Source organism: Stegodyphus dumicola, chromosome 12 (genome assembly GCF_044657685.1).
Source record: "Stegodyphus dumicola isolate Sdum_Otavi_A_Nest chromosome 12, ASM4465768v1".
NCBI lineage: Eukaryota > Metazoa > Arthropoda > Arachnida > Araneae > Eresidae > Stegodyphus > Stegodyphus dumicola.
In genome coordinates, this window is record NC_140779.1 from 121,525,029 (window position 1) to 121,544,567 (window position 19,539).

Sequence of the window (19,539 nt, forward strand, 5' to 3'; positions counted from 1 at the left end):
GTAAAACCTGACATTAGGCATAGATTTCGATTCTTAAACCGAAAAAATACCTGCGTCTCTTTTCTAATTAGAGATACTCGAATAGAGAATAGCTACAACACAGTAAGTTAAAGTAACAGTTTCAAAAATCGGTTAGGTTCTCTTAAAATAAATAGGTTCTTAAAATAAATAAAATAAATAGGTTCTTTTAAAATATTTTAATAAGTTGTAATGACGATAATTGCTTTTGATCTTGCTCGTAATCATATGCAGAAAGCTGAGTTCTGCCTTGGCGTTCTTAAATTGTAACAATTATTTTTTCAGGCCTGTTTAAATATCCCTCTCGATTAAATGGTCCAAATACTTTTCCCTGTCTCGGGAGGAAAACTGCGTTTATGACATCAATCGTTTATTACGTATTCGCTTGCAGCTAGGTCAGCATGCCCGTCGTGGGATAGATAGCGCACACGCAAGGAAGTGACTTTGCAGATGCGAGAATAAAATATTGGTTTCATATGTAGCTTTTTAAAATAAATTACTCTCAGAATCAATTCTGCATGCATATACACACACAGAGAGAGCCCCTACCGTAAAAAAGAAGTCTTGCATTTGTAAAATTTTAATTTTTTCATCAGATATTAATGTTTTCCACTAGATACAGGAATTTCTCATTCACCTTTATATACCAATATATATCAATTTTATTGTCTCCTATGATACTTATTTACAATTTTATTAAAAATTAAAATGCCCTTAGTATCTTACCTTTCGAGACTGGGAATTTCAAGCATATTAAACAGGAAAAGATTAGGCGATACAAACTAGTAAAAAGGGATTGATTCTCGTGTGTCCTACATTTCTGAAGGGACTCAACAGGGATCGTATAAGAACTAATATAAATGATCACTTTGCATAAATGAGCTTGCTATGATAAGGAACAATAATTATGTTATCCGTAGCATTAGGATACTAAATAAATAGGTTTCCTTCTGAGTAACTTAAGGAATATATAATATTTTTTTTTTTTTTCATTTGTAATTGTAAGGTCACCATTATAAAACAAGAACCCACAAGGGCCGAGATTTAAGAGCGATGAACACACAATGTAAATTAAACTACACTGTCCAAACTAAGAGAACCTTAAACTTTCGCATTAAGGTAGGTAGGTAGGTAGAGGTAGATTTATGGCGCAAAGCTCTATAGGCCATATGCGCCAAACGCAGGATTCGTATTTCGCATATAAAGTATAAAAGAAAAAAATCTGAAGCAACAGCACACTTTTAAAATGGAGGCAAGTAAAAAGATAGTGAAATGGTGGGATGAAAATGTTGATTATGATTCAGATAATGAAATATGCAATATAGATATATAATCTTAAAATATCTGATTCATTAAAATTCTAACATAAAATCTCAAGACAAAAATCAAATTAAATAATAGAAACCTGTTTCTTTCAGGTAGTCAAACAAATTGGTATTGACCTCTCTTCCGATTAAACGGTCGAGAGGCAGGTCGCAGCTATTAAAATACTTCTCACGAAGACTATTAAAATATGGACATTCAATTAAAATGTGATATACTGAGAGACAAACATCACAGTTTGCACAAACAGGCTCGTTTTCAGCTTTCAAAAGGTAGTTATGTGTTACTCTAGTGTGACCAATTCTAAGGCGAGTTAAAAGAACTTGTTCCTTACGATTGCAAGTAGTGTGCCAATGCTCTATTTTAGCCTTCACCCTTCTCAACTTGTTATGTATCTGAATGTCTCAAAGTTGTTGCCATTTATATCTGATCTTCCCTTTGATGACACAACAGATATCTCTAAAAGGGATGAGGCGGCCAGACGTTTCAACAGCAGATTTTGCTGTGATGTCTGCCAGCTCGTTGCCTTTTATTCCTGCATGTCCAGGGACCCAGCAGTACAGAATTTCATATCCACGACTTCTTAATTTAATATTTAGCTTCAATACATCCACTATCACAGGATTGTCGGGGCTTGAAATGGATTCTAAAGCTTTTAGTGCACTGTAGGAGTCTGTATATATAATGAAATATTTATAGTAAAGCGTTGAGATGTACAAAAGCGCATAATAGATAGCAGTCAGTTCAGTGGTTAAGACCGAGGAGGCGTCGTGTAAACGTCTGCCCTCCAAGTGGTCACCAATTATACAGGACATCCCAGCGTGACAAGTTGACTTTGATCCATCCGTATATACGGGAAGATAACTGCTGTAATTATGCCTGTGCTCAGCAAAAATTTGTCTGTATATGATGTCATTTGTGGTTGTTTTTCTGTAATTGTGGAAAATGTCAAGAAGCTGGATTTGTGCATTTTCCCAAGGTGGGATCTCAAAATTCTGTACTGCTTGTGGGGACATATCAGATAAGGAGAATTCTTCAATGAGCAAACGAACCCTTATAGGAAAATAAGGCACACAGGATGGACGTGCTTCAAATAAATGGTCACAGCTATCATCAGATAAACACAGTTTGTAAGGATGGTCAGGTTGAGACAATATATTAAAATACTGTAAAAGAGACAACACTCCTCACGCCTCAAACGGAGTGATGGCTCGTGACAGTCAACATAAAGGCTCTGCAAAGGAGATGTCCTGAAGGCTCCAGAACAAATCCGCAGAGCCTGATGATGAACAGGATCTAGTTTTAACAACACTGAAGACCGGGCAGATCCGTAAACAACTGAGCCGTAGTCCAGTTTAGAGCGAATTAGAGCTCTGTAAATGCGAAGCATGGAGCAACGCTCTGCACCCCAGGAGGTGTTCGCCAGGACTTTTAAGATATTTAAAACTTTGGTACACTTTTTTCTCAAGTTTAAGACATGAGGAAGGAAAGTCAATTTTCGGTCGAACACACCCCTAATTTTCGCATTAAGGAACATGAGGCATATGTTAGAAAAAAGGAAAATAGAAGTCTTCTGTTGCCCAACATTGTTGGTCCGAAAATCCCATTTAAAATTTTTCTGCTGCCAAAATTATTCAAAAAACATCTTCCATTGGCGAACTGGATTTTCTAGAGACATTTCACATTCAAAAAAAGAAAAAAATATTTCTGTTCTAGTTAACGACCCTAATTCCAATTCATCTTTGCCTTCAGCCTTTAAAGAAAATATGTTTTAATTCTGGTTTCATCAACAGATGGCGCCAGTAGCTTATCTCCTGTCCAGGCTTTCTTAGCTTAGCTTATCATTATATCTTACTTCGTTCATTTGCGCTTTTGCAGCTGAGGATGATGGTTCGGTAAAACCATCGAAACTAGTCCTGTGAAAATTTGAAAATATAACGCTGATTTTTTGTTCGACTTCTAAATTAATATTTTTTCGGCGTGTTATTGTATCTTAATTATAAAGGTTATAAGGTATTTTCTCCCTTATTGTCATTACGGCGTTATTGCAAGCACGCCCGACTAGAAACAGGTAGATCCGAAGTTCCAATTCCTGCAGTGGCTTTGCTCATGTTTCACATTTTCTGCTCCGTCGACAAACCTAATTAATGACTCTACAATTGGATCCTAAAATAAAATGTAGTGGAGGATAATTTTTTACCATCAAGATTTGGGGATTAGGTTCTCTCCTTTCCGTCGCTCTTTAAGTGAGGGAGACTATAAGGTATTTTCTTCTATTTTATCGCGTGTCCTCGTTTTGTAATTGGAAGCACGTGCAATTACAAAACCAAACAATACAAAGTAGAGCTCAATATTCTACGAAATTAAACATTTTCTAATAATCGCGAGAGCACGAAATAAATGCCAAAATTTGTCAACTATTTAGGTATTCAGATAAAAGGGAAATGAATTTTCTAAAATTGCATAGGATTCAACATAGTCAATGTTGACTTTATATAAATTTATGCTTCAAATGTAATGTGATCGAATTTCGTTTCTGTTGAAGTTAAGTGAACATATTATATCTTTAAAAAACTGACCTCTAAATTCAACACTTATAACTGAAACTGATCTTACTAGAAAATTTTAGAAATGAAAAAACAGACTAATTCTAGAAGATCATTTATTTTTTTTAAAAACACCCATATTCAGAGAGATGTAGTAAACAAAGAAATTTTTCATTTTTTGTTAAAATCCGAGTTGCCTTAAAATTAGGTGTGGTTGTTTATATATTGTGAATATTTCACGGATAAGTGTTTTAGGATTATTTAGGGTCCTAACATTGACTGATAGGTGATTAAAAGTCAGGCAGAGAGCAGTAAGATTGCATCTATCTAAAATAGTTTTGCTCGCTTTGCATAAACAGTTCACGTGAGCAAAGTGTCTGCGAGATGGATACCCTGACTTCTTTCAGCAATTCAAAACTAGCAACGCTTTAGTATTTTTCAGAAGCAATGTGGGTTAAAGGAGCTTGGCTCTACCTTAAAGCCCAGATTTATTAGCTGTTGACTAAATTAAAATATGGCCTTCGTGGGAAGAGATTTAATGATAGTGATGTCATGAAAAGACCCGTTATGGAACGCTTTGAGGGCAGACCTGCAGCTTACATTTTCAGGGGCAAAGAGCTGTTCATTAAACGATGTGAAAACTGTATCGAAATACATGGAGATCGTATTAAAAAATAAGCTACTAAAAGTTTTACAATTTTAACAGTATATGGCCTAAAATCCTTTTCATTCTACCTGCGTACATTTACCGTGTTCTCCTCAGAAGTGCTTTTAAAATCATGGGTAAGATCAGAAGATCAGTACTGTTTGCAGAAAATTCTCTTGTTAGGTCCACAATGACAAATTTAACGTTTGGAGACTTCTTTTTCAAATATATACGAGACGCCGTTTGAGACGAATATTTAGATGCCTATATAGTGATCCGTCATGTTTCAGGATGTAATCTTTAGAAGCTTCGTCAAGTTTTGGAATTGCTCGTGTTTATTCGTTAAAATTTCATGCTTGCTTGCAGGTGTTCGAGGGAATAACACTCACAGCTAGTCCTGGACGGTTATTCTACGCTACGAGAGTCGACAGCAAGTTGTGGGCCGCCAGATGTCGCTGCTAGTAAAAAACAGGTCTGCCCGACATCCTATATTCTCTGAGTACGGAAGTTGTCGAAAGCGCGTGAAAAAGTGTTGCCGCGTCGTCAATCAGGGTTGTGCAGTTGACGTACTAAGTAGACAATGGCTTTGTATGTGTTTTCGCTGCTGATTTTTTCATATTTAAACGAAGAATACGGTCGTAGATCTCTGCATCGGTGGCGAATTTATAGAAAATATATTGATGCTTTTGCTCTGCCAAAAGATGTTTTCATTGCGTATTTCAGATTGCCAAAATTTATAGTTATTTTAATTTGCGATGAACTGAGAGAGTATTTGGAGCCACATTCAGAAAACAAGAACGCAATTTCTACTGAAAGAAAAGTTATACTATTCCAGAAATTATAGATATAAATTGTAATTGTATGCTTTAAAAATGTAGAAGATAATAAGTTTATCAAGCACATAAACTTTCTTTATTTAACACAAATATAGACATCCGATAAGCTTCTACTCGATTTATGTACAGCAAGAATTACGTTTACTTTAAAATCTAACAGTTGAATACCTCACCAATAATACATTGAACACAAAAAGGAATGTCGTTCATTATTACGCGAAATTCACACTACTGTAAAATAAAAATTAAAAAAAAAAAAAAAAAATTATAAAACTATAAAATAGCTTTATAATATCTTTTTCAGTAGCTGTACTACTACTAATGTGATACTTTCAAAAATAAGTTTTAGCTCAGAGGGGCTATTAATTTCGTTTTGCCATTTTGTCGCGTTTCACTTTTCAAATCGTTGCCACCAAGTATTATCGCACTCTATTATATTTAAAGAAATTAAATAATGAGGAATCTGCAGAATGTATGAATGTTTCTCGCACAGTGATAAAACAACGCTACCTAGAGCCATGAAATTCTGAATAACGTAATCCTCCATCCTAATATAGGCATCTGGAGGCCCAAATTTGGAACTGAGAATTTGTTTTATTATCTATTTCATATTTTGTAAAGCATTTATGAGTTTTTGATTAAGAAACCCAACGATTTCAAAGCGAGCAATGGCAACATTGTACAGAAAAAAACATTTTCATCTCTAGCGCGGGAGATTATGTATCGGAAATTCTTAAGATATGCTTTTTTTAAATTATATGATATTGCTGTTGAATTGAATTTTATGGTTTAAGTGCGAAAAACATGATATTTAATAAATAAAGATAACACGCAAAACGTTAAATAATGGCCCTTTGGAAGTAATATAAAATCTGAAGGCTTTCAGATTTATTTATTTATTTATTTATTATTATTATTTTGTGTGTAATTTTATTACGTTTTAAAACTGGTTTCTAAGTGAGGACTTTCTAAGGGAAACTGGCTCGTATACAAGTTACACATGTGGAAAGCCACAAAAACGCCGGCTAGCTCGTTCCCGGGATTCAAACCTCGGACCAAACTACCTGCGTTTAGCGACTCTACCGCTCGGCAGCTGGTGGGCTTGTTAGTAGAATTATGCTGCATTATTATTGTATTATGCTATAAAGTAACAATGCTATAAGACTGAGGGTTTGTTCATGGAATAGTACTTTTGTAACCTATTATAGTATTAAAAAATCATTGTTTCTTTGCAAATTTAACAACAACAACAACAAAAAAAAAAAAAAAAAAAAAAAAAAAACTGTTCATAGCATTCTCATTTTTATATTGTAAAAGAGATATTGATTATTATTAGTTTTCTATTTAAAATGTGTCGAAACGCTGGTTTGACAAGGACTTCAACTGCAAGAGACCTACACTGATTATTTTTACTTTAGTACTTACACTGTGAAAATATTACTATCTTTTAATTATTTCAACAGAATAAAATCTTTTGAGAAGGAAGAATATTTAAACTGAGCAGTTCTTATATATATAAAAAAATTCAAGTAACAGCAATGTAATATTAAAAAAAAAAGGTGTTAGTAATTGTGCGACAAAAATTGCAAAACGAATTAATCACACATACAGGATAGATCAGTTTAATTTTGGTTATATATTTTATATTGAAAAAATATTTTCTTTCATGTTAATTATAGAATAAATTATTTAAAATAAAGCATTTTGATGCGTGTGTGATAGTTGAATGCAGCAGCAATCGGCCATACTGTAATAGCGAATGAATTTTATTTCTTTTCCTGAAAGAAATTTTCATAGTAAAAGAAAATAAAAAAAAAAAAGGGAAGAAATATTAAGAAAGAAATATTTTCTTTCTAATTTATTATGTAAAGAAATATTTTTCCAATAGTAACTGTAAAACAAATTGCGGGAAAACAGTTTTAATGTAAGCATGGGAAAAAAAAAAAAAAAAAAAAAAAAAAAAAAAAAGAAAGAAAGAAAGAAAGAAAGAAAAAAAAAACTTAATTTGCTATTAGATTGTAATGCAAATTAATCATATTATAAATTTAAATGATTAAAATTGTTTATTTCTAAAAGGATTTGAAGTAAGCTTAATTCATTTACTTTTATCTATTTACCATTGCTTTCGTGGTATCCCATATCACTCTTTATTTCTTAGCTCTAAATTCCTGAGTTAAGTTTCCCCTTAAAAAACGGAATTTTCCTTCACATAACACAGCAGCATATTCCGCTGCGTGTTGGTCATAATACTGTTTTGTGCAATTTTTTTCGAACTACAAATGCAGCGTGTGAGTTAGTGAAATAATGGGAGAATATTCCTAGAACTTCAGCCAGCGCCCGCTATAAATTTCGTCACTCGTCTGTACTGCGATTGGTCCTTGAAGCCTTGTCCCCTTTCAGTAAAGTTAAATGGACCCACTCGCCCACCAACTGAGGACCACAGAATGGCTTTCTCCGATAAGTTGTTGATAGGAAATACCCTTATATGCGGTCAGGTCGTAAATTTAGAACCCCTTTTTTCACAGGGGGGCTGAAAAGTAGGGAGTAATCTTGCTCGGGGTCTTGGGGGTCGTTTAAACATCTAACTTCTCTACATTCAGTTTTATACAGAGGAAAATACAAATTGAATTCTTCGAATGAATGCAATTTTGTACAATGAAAATGTATTACTTAAGGATAAACTGTAAGATAAATAACATCTTTTTTAAAAGCAATAGGTGTAGAAAGACAGATATTTGTTACACGAATGAATTTGTAGTAAATATTGAGTTTTTCATTTCGAATGCTATGTTCCATGTATGTGAAGTAGCTGAGTATGTGAGATAATAGTCATAACCGAATGGCTTTCAACCTTTTCACGGCTAAGGACTGTTTCTCAATTACATTGTGGTCGCTGCTTTTTGGTTAATTTTCTAATGACATATAAACAATAGTTGTTTTTATTTGAGACTTAGAATAAAATAACGCAAACTAGACTCCAGAAAATTCTTAAGAAGGAAGTTAAATAATACTGAAAGATACATTATTGATACACTTTTGTGTTTTATATGTAGTAGTATTAACTACTACTATAATCCTTAAATGGAATCCTTAAATTATATATATATCTATGTATAGGTATATATAAATGGAACCAAATATAGAACAAGGTATAAAATATCTTTATTATACAATGTTCATTACCATACGTATATTTACGTAATATCAATATAAATGGTTAGTTAGGTTTCGTACATATATAATTTATTTTTATATTTTGTATTTTTTGTATTAGATTCAGTATTGTATACGTATCTGAAGTTTAATTTGTTCTCTTTTTGGGTTACGACTTTAAGTGAGAAAGAATTGTTAGGGCCTTCATAGGGATTACATTATATACAATCAGTTAGGATCCTACTTTTCCTTTATTTTAATCATTATATATATTGAAATATTACTTGATAAGTATACGTAAAATATAGCAGTTTTTAAGCTACTTATATCTATTGTTTGGTCTGGTTTCTTTGATTATAGCAAAGCATTCGACTGTTATTTGCCTAAGGGTGAGGGTGCCTCGTGGAGAACTTTCTAAGCAAAACTGACTCTTATGCACGTTACACGTGGGGAAAACCCAGAAAATGCCAATACAGCCATCCCCGTCGATCCGGATTCGAACCCCGGATCGACCTGCCAGGTTTTACAGCTTAGCCGCTAGTGAGCTACACACACACACACATCCACACATATACATTAAATACTATTTACATGTCGTTTATAAAGTATAATTGAGTGCAATTTAATCATAAAGAGAAAATATTCTACGGAATTACTTCACTTCGTAGACTTTCTGCTAAGCTTCACCATATTTCTTAAAGAGAATCTCAATGCTAGTTCCATTTCCAAGCTGTTTATGTACCTTATTTTTCATGCTTTGAATTATATTTAGAAAATTATTTTACTTGGTTATAGCTGAAAATGCAGTTTTTTTATTGAAGAATTTAAGGGTAAGAAGAGAGTTATGCCCTTTTCTAATTATTCTTGAAACAGTGAAATTTTTTTTAAAAAAAAAGCGCACATTAATACGGATCACTGAACTAAAGTGCTCGATACAGGACAGATTAATTAGCTACTAAATTTTGATTTTCATTGAGTAAAAATGAATTTATCTGCATTCTATAAGAAAGTAAATATTCAAAAAATGGTTTTTTTTCCTATTCTCGCAGTCATAATATTTTTCTTAAATATTCAGCTAATTCATATTCAAATATTCCAATCCATTAGAATTAATAATAAATCGATACAGTAAATAAATAATTAAAATCAATTAAATGGAATTTTAATTGATTTTAATTGCCATTTTCCCTCTGATAAACCCCTCTTTAGAGTTTAATAGCAGTCGATCAGCTTTTGTTGGGGTTCATTATTCTTTATGGTATGCTTACGTTATATATGTATGTATTATGCATTGCTCATACTCGTCAATTGCAGCTTTTAATATCTTTTGGAAAAAAATCAATATGAGAATCCAGAAAATGATTCTTAGTGACGCTAAAACTATTATTACTAGGCACTGTCATGCCACAGTGTTTAAAAAAAAATCCCATTGTTTAAAGGTAGATTCTATGCTCATATCCTAGTCTAAAATTAAAAGCTGCGAGTCAAAATTAAGGGGGTTGCTCTTAGAAAGCCTCAATTAAAAGTAGTTATATGAAATGTTAATCAATACTTATAATCTTACGGATTAAACACTTATTCCCTATTTGATCACGTGTATGGCAAACAGATATTCATCATTCATAAAGAAAAGAAAGGTGAATCAAAATTAGTTTTCAAGCCCTATCGCATACATTAGCAATACTTATTCTAGTAATAACAGATACGTATGTGTTATTCTCTTCGTAATTTTCAGTACATATTTATAATTAAGAAATGAAAGCAGCGTCAAACAGCTGTGAAAATTATATTTTAAAATTATTATTTAGAAATGCGCTTATAATGGTTTTTATATTTACGAAAGATACTTCCCGTTTACTCAGGCTCACTGTATTCAAGTCGATAGGACCAATTGAATGGAAAGATCGATTTGTTAATTCATTCCCAAGTTTCAAATCGGATGAATGGACTCGCGAATAAAATGGCACATTAAAATACGGTCACTGAACTACAGTGAGCTATGAAAATTTTAACAAAGGTTTCGTACTTTATCTTATGAAAACAAAATATCAGAATTTAATTAAATGTTTCACTTATTAGAAAAATAGAAAATATAAATATTTGTGAATAAAAAGAAATTATCTTTAAAAAAATAAAATTTAAATGAAAAAAATAAAAGAATTACAAAATATTGCAGAAATTACATAAAATAGCGAATAAACTTATTCGGCACAAGCTCGCTAAATGTAAAACAGATTGTACAGTCAGAAAGCTCGCCTTGTCACACAAATGTACTGTTCATCGGGTTTAAAGGTTATTCAGACTAATGTGCGAAGTTCAGTGAGTAACTTGTATTTTCCTTTGAATGTATAAACTAGCCAAAAAACACTTTTTAAAAAAAAAATATATCTCCCCTTATGATCCCTGACACAGCCGTTTACTTTCCCCTTCCGTAATTAACGTCAGTCTCTTGACCGCATTTGCCACGCCACCGTTGATAGCTGTCCATACCGGTTTCTTTGAGTCAATATTGTTCGCTTAAGTTGTAGACAGATCCAGTGATCATAGAATAGGCGTTCTGGTACGGTTCGTAGCAAACAGTTTGGCAGTACAACTTTCGAACTTTCCCCATAACTTGACAACCGAATACTTCCTTCGGTATATTCTCCATGGAAGCATCCCTCCTAAAGAAAATGGCCTCACATGTTTCAGTGTAATCCATTGATTCAAGAAGTAGTCTTTAAGACAAGCATATCATTCACCAGTAGTATACATTTTTATTGTACGAATGACTTAACTGAACTTAAAGAGAACATCATGTGCCAGCTAATTCTATTTCAAATATGACAAACTGAGCGGCTGCCAGATAAAATTTTATAATTTATTGTTCTCATAATATCCCTACAAAACAAGCACTATTTTAAAGTTGTTAATAATTAATGTGACTTCATGCTTTCTCTTTATTTTATTCCTCTTCGTCAGTGACTCTTTGGGCAACAGTGAGTTAAAGTTCGCAAATTTTACCGATGTTTCTTTTCATTTCTACTCGCGCCAATAAACAAGTTTGTAGTCCAATTTATTTTGATACTTTCATTTTAGTTTTCTATAATCTTTAAATCAACCGCTTTATAACCTTCAGTGTTTTTTGTTTCTTCAGGATAAATTGTTTCAGAATTTTTGCTTTTTAATTTAAAAAAAAAATGTATTTTAAAAAATATATTCTTTCTATCGGTTGCTTTGGAATCCGAGAAACGAAACGAAACTCTTTAAAACGTGTTCTTTTTTATCAGTATCAGTTCCATTAGAAGTAGTCAGAAAGTTTTGTCTGAAATCTTCCCCAAAAAATTCAAAATTATAAATTTCTCTTTTTTAAAATTTCTTTGGTACTCATTAAGCAATTAATTTTATTGTTTCATTATAAACAGTAGGACAATTAAAAAGGAGAGAGAAATTATGTGTTTCCTTATATGTTTATATTCGAGTCTTTTTAGAGAATGAGCTAGACTAATGTACCTATTCAGTAAATCTATCCAGCAATATGTGCCACTGCTCTATAATAACCGCAAACAAAACCAACAGTATAGTTCCGAGCAAATTATATGAGAATACACGAACACAAATCCTTGAATTATGCGCTTTGTTCAATGATACATTTTATACAAAAAGTGAAACAGAATATTGAAAATATGATACATATTTTAGTTTTAAATATTCTTGCTTATCCTCCCGATGCTATAAGCTTTCATGTCATATGTCTGTTTCAACATTGTAGGTAGTTGAATTGTCGTCCCCCTTCATTTAGCGGACTCCAGAAATGATGTTACGACTAACTAAGAGCGGCAAGCCTATAGTTCAAGCTAAAAGGATGATAGTAGAGAACTACTGATGCAAGTAGCATGATGCTTTAAGCTTAGACTATGCAGCTGAATACATTAGGATAAACAAGCGCAAATTATCTTTAATGCAATCCAACAATAAATTTTAATGTTAGAAAACTATATATAGTGTTAAGAAACATTCGCAGTTTTGATTAAAAATTTATTATTTCTTGTCTTGATTCAGCTGGACTATTTTATAACATAAAATTCGTTTGATGTTTCGAAAAGTTAATAATCGTATTTCTTTCTTTGTAAATTTTTGTAGCTTATTTGGCGCACCCTCTAGTTATTCTCCTGACGCAAGTGCATCACCTTTATCCCGGCTATGGCTCAGTTTTCACACAATGCTTCCAAAGTGATACAGAATTCTGAGAACTCGCATAACTTTTCAGTTACAACAATCAGTCATATCAATTGTTATTTCCTTTTCCTCTACCTTAAGTACATTCCTCTACATTTTATTTTGATTTTTACAACTCTTGCCTTTTCCAGGAGAATTAAGTAAATAAAAATTGAGCGCTCAGAAAACAGCATTAGGTATATTTGCAGAATTTAAACAAGAATTACCAGGAACATCAAGATAATATTTATGAAAAGTGAAAATTATTTAGATTTTATAATGAAAATGCAAAGTGTTTGACAACTTATAATCAATATAATGCAAAGTGTTTGACAACAAATAATCACAAATCTTTCTTAATTTTTTTTTCTCTTCTCGGTCGAAAAACACGAAGGACTCCTCAATGACAATAATATGCTGTTTCAGTGTAGGAAAGCAAGCGAGGGCTGTCTATTTAAGGCGAAGTAGTCGCTCATGTAGGGCTTCTTAGAGGGAACTGGAGCATTCTTAAAGTATACTCTTATAAAAATGCCCATGTAGCCAGCCTGTTTTTTAAGGTATCAATGCAGATCGAGCCACCAGTATTCAGCGGTCTTATCCATTCAGCCACGGGCAAATCACTCTTCATCAGAAGGAAATTAGCTGTTAGAAACAATAGCTGAGAACTGTAGCTGACAGAAATGTTCACTTCTACCACCGAATAGCAAAAGATAGCTTGGGTGAAAAAAAGGAAAACTCTGTTGATAAGCGCACGTTAAATATATGCACAATGTTTAACTTGGGATTACGCATTCTGCGATGAAGAGAGTTTACTTTTGTATGCTCTGTCAACCTCTTAAAGTATATTTCATTAATTCTGGAACAGAGTGATAACGAAATATCATTTTTACAAAATTTCATTTTGTAAATGTTGGGTGGAAATACTCTTTTTAAGTCTAATCGCTAATAAAGTTGTAATTTTGGAGAATTTTAATTGAAATTTTATATATATATATATATATATAAAAAAAAAAAAAAAAAAAAAAAAAACGAGACATGCTAAAAGTTTAAAAAATATGCGTTTATTATCAGACAGCAGTATAAATTTCCAAAACCATCGTCGTCTCCAAAAACATATTTTATGGAATCATGTATGTTTACTACTTGATCACAATATCGGCATCTCGTTAAAGGATCTGCATTTACCAAAGAATTTTTTAAAGTACTAAAATCGTTATCACTAAGTTAAAGTACTAAAATCGTCACACTATCGGCATCTCGTTAAAGGATCTGCATTTACCAAAGAATTTTTTAAAGTACTAAAATCGTTACATTAAACAAAAAGAGAAAGATAGGTCTTGTGCTAGATATATACAAAAGAATTATCATACATAATTCGTAACTCAGTTTTTCTGAAAACTAATTGCCTGTAAAACTTTAAATTGAGTTTTCCTTGCAAAACTAATCTTAGAGATTCGTGACGGCGTAGTGTTGTTAATAAGATGTAAATTTAAAGCGTTTCATCATATTTTAGAGATCTAAAGCACTAACAAAAAGGAAAAATAAAGAGATAACATAATATAATACGAAACTACGATTTTATTTACAATACATTATTGAAATGCCTACAGTCAAATACAAAGTATTTGAAATAAATAAGGCTGACATATTCCATCTTTCCCCTTATGGAGCCACAGACAACTAAGGAGAAGAGAATTAGCTGGAAGTTTTCAGGAATTCCTTTTCCCAAATCTGCCACAGAAGAGCAAATCCTTAAGTATTTTAATGGATCCCAAATCCTTTGTGTACTCCATATTCTAGAAAGCGAAAATAAATAATATTTTTATTCAGAAAAAATAATTATTATTCGAAAAATACTTTTCTTTAACATATTATGTATGAAAATGTATTTTAAACTTCGAACAATGAAAAAAACCTAAAATATTTTTTATCGCTTGAGAATGAATGAGGTAATTTTTAGGAACGTTTAGGTGACTATATATAGTAAAGTTTAATAAGTCACCTTACAATAAATAAAAAAAAAGAACATTATTTAAAAAATATATTTTATCTTATTTAAATTCTAAAAATTGCTGAAAGAATATTATATTACATTAGTTAGCACTGATTTACGAAATGGCATGAAATTGAACATGTGTTTAGACCTTAAAGAGAAAAAAAATGTTAAATGATTAACACAAGATGTTATTATGGGGTAAAACTCTTATAAAAGAGATAAAAACTTTAATTATTTCAAATATATGGTTAATCGAAGGTAGAAAAGTATACATTTTAAAAAGAAAACCAAATCTGACATCTTTTGCACAAAAATACCTTTCTTATTAATATTAAAATAAATAAACAATGTCTGAAGAAATTTCCAATATGAAACGATTTTAAAAGTATATTGTACTTCGTTACAAGAGTTAGCTTAAGATAATGACAGCATTAAAAAATAAAAACAAAAATATGTTAACAGAGATAAAACATGATATACATATAAAAGATATACTTACGTTCTTTTAACGAGTTAATATTTAATGAAAAGCTAAATGTCCAAGGCCATGTCCCAGGGCTCCATGGGCCAAAAGACCATGTCCATAAAGACCAGTGGCAACTACACCATGAGCACCAGCTAGACCGTAACCCAAATGACCGGCACCCAACAGACCGTGAGCTAAGGGAGCTGCTACAGCAGCATGTGCGACTGGGGCGACGTGGTTGACGACAGGGGCGACTGGAGCAGCGTATGGACTGGCGACTAGAGCAGCAGCTGGAGCGCTGGCAGCAGTTCCAGGTTCATTAGTTTTGACGGTGGCACGGAAACCAAGACCATCAGCTACATAGTCGACACGTCTAGCTCTTCCATCAATGTCAGCAATGGTGTAAGATCCCTTCTTGTTACCATGAGCATCTCCGACTTCGGGAGTTAGCGGCACCGAGACCATCAACGATATCGTATCCGAAAGCATAATTTCCGATAGCCTGTGAAAATAGAAAAACATAGTTCTTAGACCAACTAAAAGGCACATTATCGAATACCTTAAGGTACAATAATAACAGTTAAGAAAGTGAAATTCTTAAAAAATAAATATAATTTTTAATTCTAGAATATCATGAAAAAAATTTCTCTTGAAATTTTTTAATTTATGGCGTTAAAAGGTAAATTCGTTTTAAAACAAATTTCAAACTGATTAATCAATATGAAATACGCTTTTTATTAGTATAAAGTTATAATGCACTGAAAAATCAGAATTTATATAAAGAAGTGGGAAATAAAATTATTAATGCTTTGATAATTGATGCGACGATCATTTTCTGATTGTCTTCACTACTACGAAGGCTTACGATTGTGAAAAACGTGCAAGATTCAAAACTGTACGACGAAAATGAAAAGTAAATCGAACTATCATTTTTGAATGTACAGTATCAGAATATACATCGCAGATTATAAATTTAAGTCCACTGAAGGCAATTAAAATAGTTTGTATGACAGTTACAACAAAAATTTGATCTAGCCGTTGCATAAGAATTTTTTATATATATTTTCTGGTTTACGTCGTGATCGAAATTTGTTTTCTGAATTAAAGATTTTATTATATGTTTAAGAACGATTTACTTTTTTATTTAATTGTTTGTTCACTTATTTTTGAGCAATTAAGTACTTACATCTTGAGCTCTAGAGCTTGCACTAACACCGGTGCTGATTAAGGCTGCATGTCCATGGAGAAGGGCACTAGCACGAACAGCTGCGAGAGCAGCGCACAGAATGACGATCTGAAACAATATAAACAGTTAGATGGGATAACTAAGAGTTGGGCGATTAAGAGTGATACTACTTTTACAGGCAATTAATATAACACTACAGGGAGCCACAATAACTGAAAAGTTAATTCGCTTAAAAAGTTTAAAACTCAAGCATTTGAATAAAATTCATTAAAAATTACAGGCAAATTATTTAGCAGTAATGAAGCTTTTCGCATTTGTTGAAAATCACTTTTAAAATCTTACAATCATTAAAACTTTTGCAAACGTTAACTGCTTAAATAAAAATAATTGTTTTTGCAATCCTTAATCTTCTGACCGGATATTCCGAGTACCTGGACGAACATAGCATATTGTATGTTGTAATGAATTCTTAAATTTGGAATTTGCTCTGCATTTTGAAACAGAGAGGATCTAAAACGTTTGTAATCGTACAGATAAAACCTACATATATAAAAAGTCTTTTAAGTAGCTCTACCAACGAAATTCTTCAGTTTTTGGATTAAATAGCAACAAGTTTCTTTCACTGAATCAAACCGATCAGTTATAGAGTAAACAAGATTTCTGGACTCTGTAGTTCGTTTAGAATCCTGATTCTTGTGAACGTATGACCTGCTCGCATGGACCTTTTAATTATGTATGCGAAAAATACAAGTTACTTCGACGTTTTAAAAAATCTTCGAAGAAGGCATCCTTTCTTTTAGGCACAGAGCTTTTCAACTATTTTGCCTTATGCAACTAAACAAACAAAAACAAACTGAAGAAAAGACATTTTCAGAACGCCTGTTTATAACAATTAATGTTTTAATACTTTTTCTTTAAACATATATAAAAATTTAGAGCATCTTATGATCTTTTGAAAGAAGAGCGCTCTGCAATGAATCAGAGTTCTTATAATTTACGCGCCCACCAGCGGACGAGCGGTAAAATCGCTGAACACAGGTAGCTCCATCCGAGGTTCGAACCCCTCAAACGGGCCGGCTGCATGGGCGTTTTCATGGTTTTCTCCGTATGTAACGTGTATAAGAGTTAGTTTCCCTTAGAAAGTCTTTCACGAACGTATACATCCCCTTAGGCAGATAGCACTCGAGTTCTTTGCCGTAATAAAATAAATCAAACCAAACCAATCTTATAGTTTACGAAACAAATAATATTAAACAACGTTTTGCGGTGTCAAATAAAATATGGTTTCGCGTCAGATTGGCATAATCAGATAAAATAGCTTTTTCGGATTTCCAGTGTTAACAAATATTCAAAAATTATTTAATTTTCAAAACTACAATTACTTTCTGCTCGAAAAAGATTAATTTCATTTTTCACTTAAAGAACGCAAATATGCTTTATCTTTAAACTACTATGGATCTATAAATTTTATTAAAAAGCTGTTTATAAAATTTCGACACGATTTCAGTAAGCGAAATGTTATTTTTTACTGCGGAATATACATGCATATATATATATATATGTATATAATATAACTAAGAAAATAAATAAAACGGTAGTGGTAACATTGAACTGAAACAAAAAATTAATATTATAACATTAAAAATAATGTTAAAGTCATTCGATTTAGGGTTTCCAGCTTATAAAGCAGAGCTTTAATACAACAGTAGATAATATTTTAGAAAAAAAAAAAAAAAAATTATTAAATTACGAAATTTTCGACACTTTTTTGTAAGTGCTCAGCACATTTAGCGCACAAAAGATATTTTAATAAAATCTGAAAGAACACTCACCTTAGTGAACATGTTGAAATGTTTGGCGTTGAGTTCGATGAAACTTAATGACCATCAATGATATGCTGGTCGTATTTATACTCCAACATTTCAAGGTTCTTATGCGGATATAAATGTAGAAAATACGGACAAACGGTAATTTTTTTTAACTTTTTGTTGCATTTCTTTCAAGTTATCGGAAAACCACACCCGTATAGCGTCTGATTGAATAATTAAGATAACTTAGCCTTCAAACAAACGAGTCCTTATGAGAATACACATTAAAGTGCTTCAGGAAGTGAATCGTTGTTGTTCTCTAAAATATTTTTTTTTTTTTTAAAGGGATTTATCGACAAGTAATATTTTGACACCTGATGTTAATTTATTCTCATTTCGCTATTAATATACCGTGTTTGCCGGCGTAACAAGACACACCGGCCTATAAGACGCACCCTCTTTTTTATACACATTTTTGAAGGATAAAACTTTATTACTGAATTTACAGTATTTTAAATATAAAGAAATACAAATACAAAGTAATATTTTCTGCAAATACCCAATCTATCTGAGAAAGAACACCTTTTAATCTTCTTCGTCAAAACCCAGACACTCATCTTCAGTGTTAAGTGAAGACTCACTTGAAACCTCTTCTAAATCAGCATGTGAGTCCTCAGACTACAAAATGTCCTCTGTACCATCCACTGCATTACTAATGCTGCACTGCCTAAATGATTTAACCACTGTCTTTGTTTTCACAGCATCACATGAAGCTTGACCCATTAACAAATTAGCGAAATGCTAACTCCGAATAAACCGCGTATCGACGTATAAGACGCCTCCCATTTTTCAAACCTATTTTAAAAGAAAAAAAGGTCGTCATATACGCCGGCAAATACCGTAATTATTTTAAATTGCCTTATCGCTTATTGGGGATATATTTTGAACACCTTAATGTGTACAAAAGAAATGATTTGATCGGCAAAAAAGTGCAAAACGAAAACCTTATGCCTTGCATATTCTTTCAACGGTTAGATAAACCTCAGTGACAAAACAATTTGTTGGGAATATCTGTCAATATTTACATTAGAAGTAAAAAGTTTTAATTGATTCACGATCAGATAAGAAAAGTTACTTGCGTTATGAAACCTCAAGTGCAGCTTTTCTCAACCTGGGTTTATTCTCAGAGGTACGTGAAATGGCCTTAGGTCTCAGGAGGGAAAAACATTTAATGTTGGACATTTATACACAGAATGAACATATCAGAAAAGACAAAAAGCTGTACTGGCATTTCGAATACAAATTATATTTCATTACGAAAAATCAAAATGATTAAATTATATTCCAAACAATTTTAATTTAGA

General features: G+C 32.3%; 1 pseudogene across 1 annotated transcript; it reads right to left on the reverse strand.

The window, feature by feature from the left end:
• Positions 1 to 14,279: 14,279 nt before the first annotated feature.
• On the reverse strand, positions 14,280 to 18,255 carry LOC118194119 (adult-specific rigid cuticular protein 15.7-like; annotated as a pseudogene). The gene is made up of 4 exons (XR_004759051.2): positions 18,200 to 18,255; positions 16,368 to 16,475; positions 15,215 to 15,683; positions 14,280 to 14,515 (listed from the first exon to the last, which is right to left on the reverse strand). The product of XR_004759051.2 is annotated as an adult-specific rigid cuticular protein 15.7-like (transcript).
• Between the last annotated feature and the right edge of the window lie 1,284 nt (positions 18,256 to 19,539).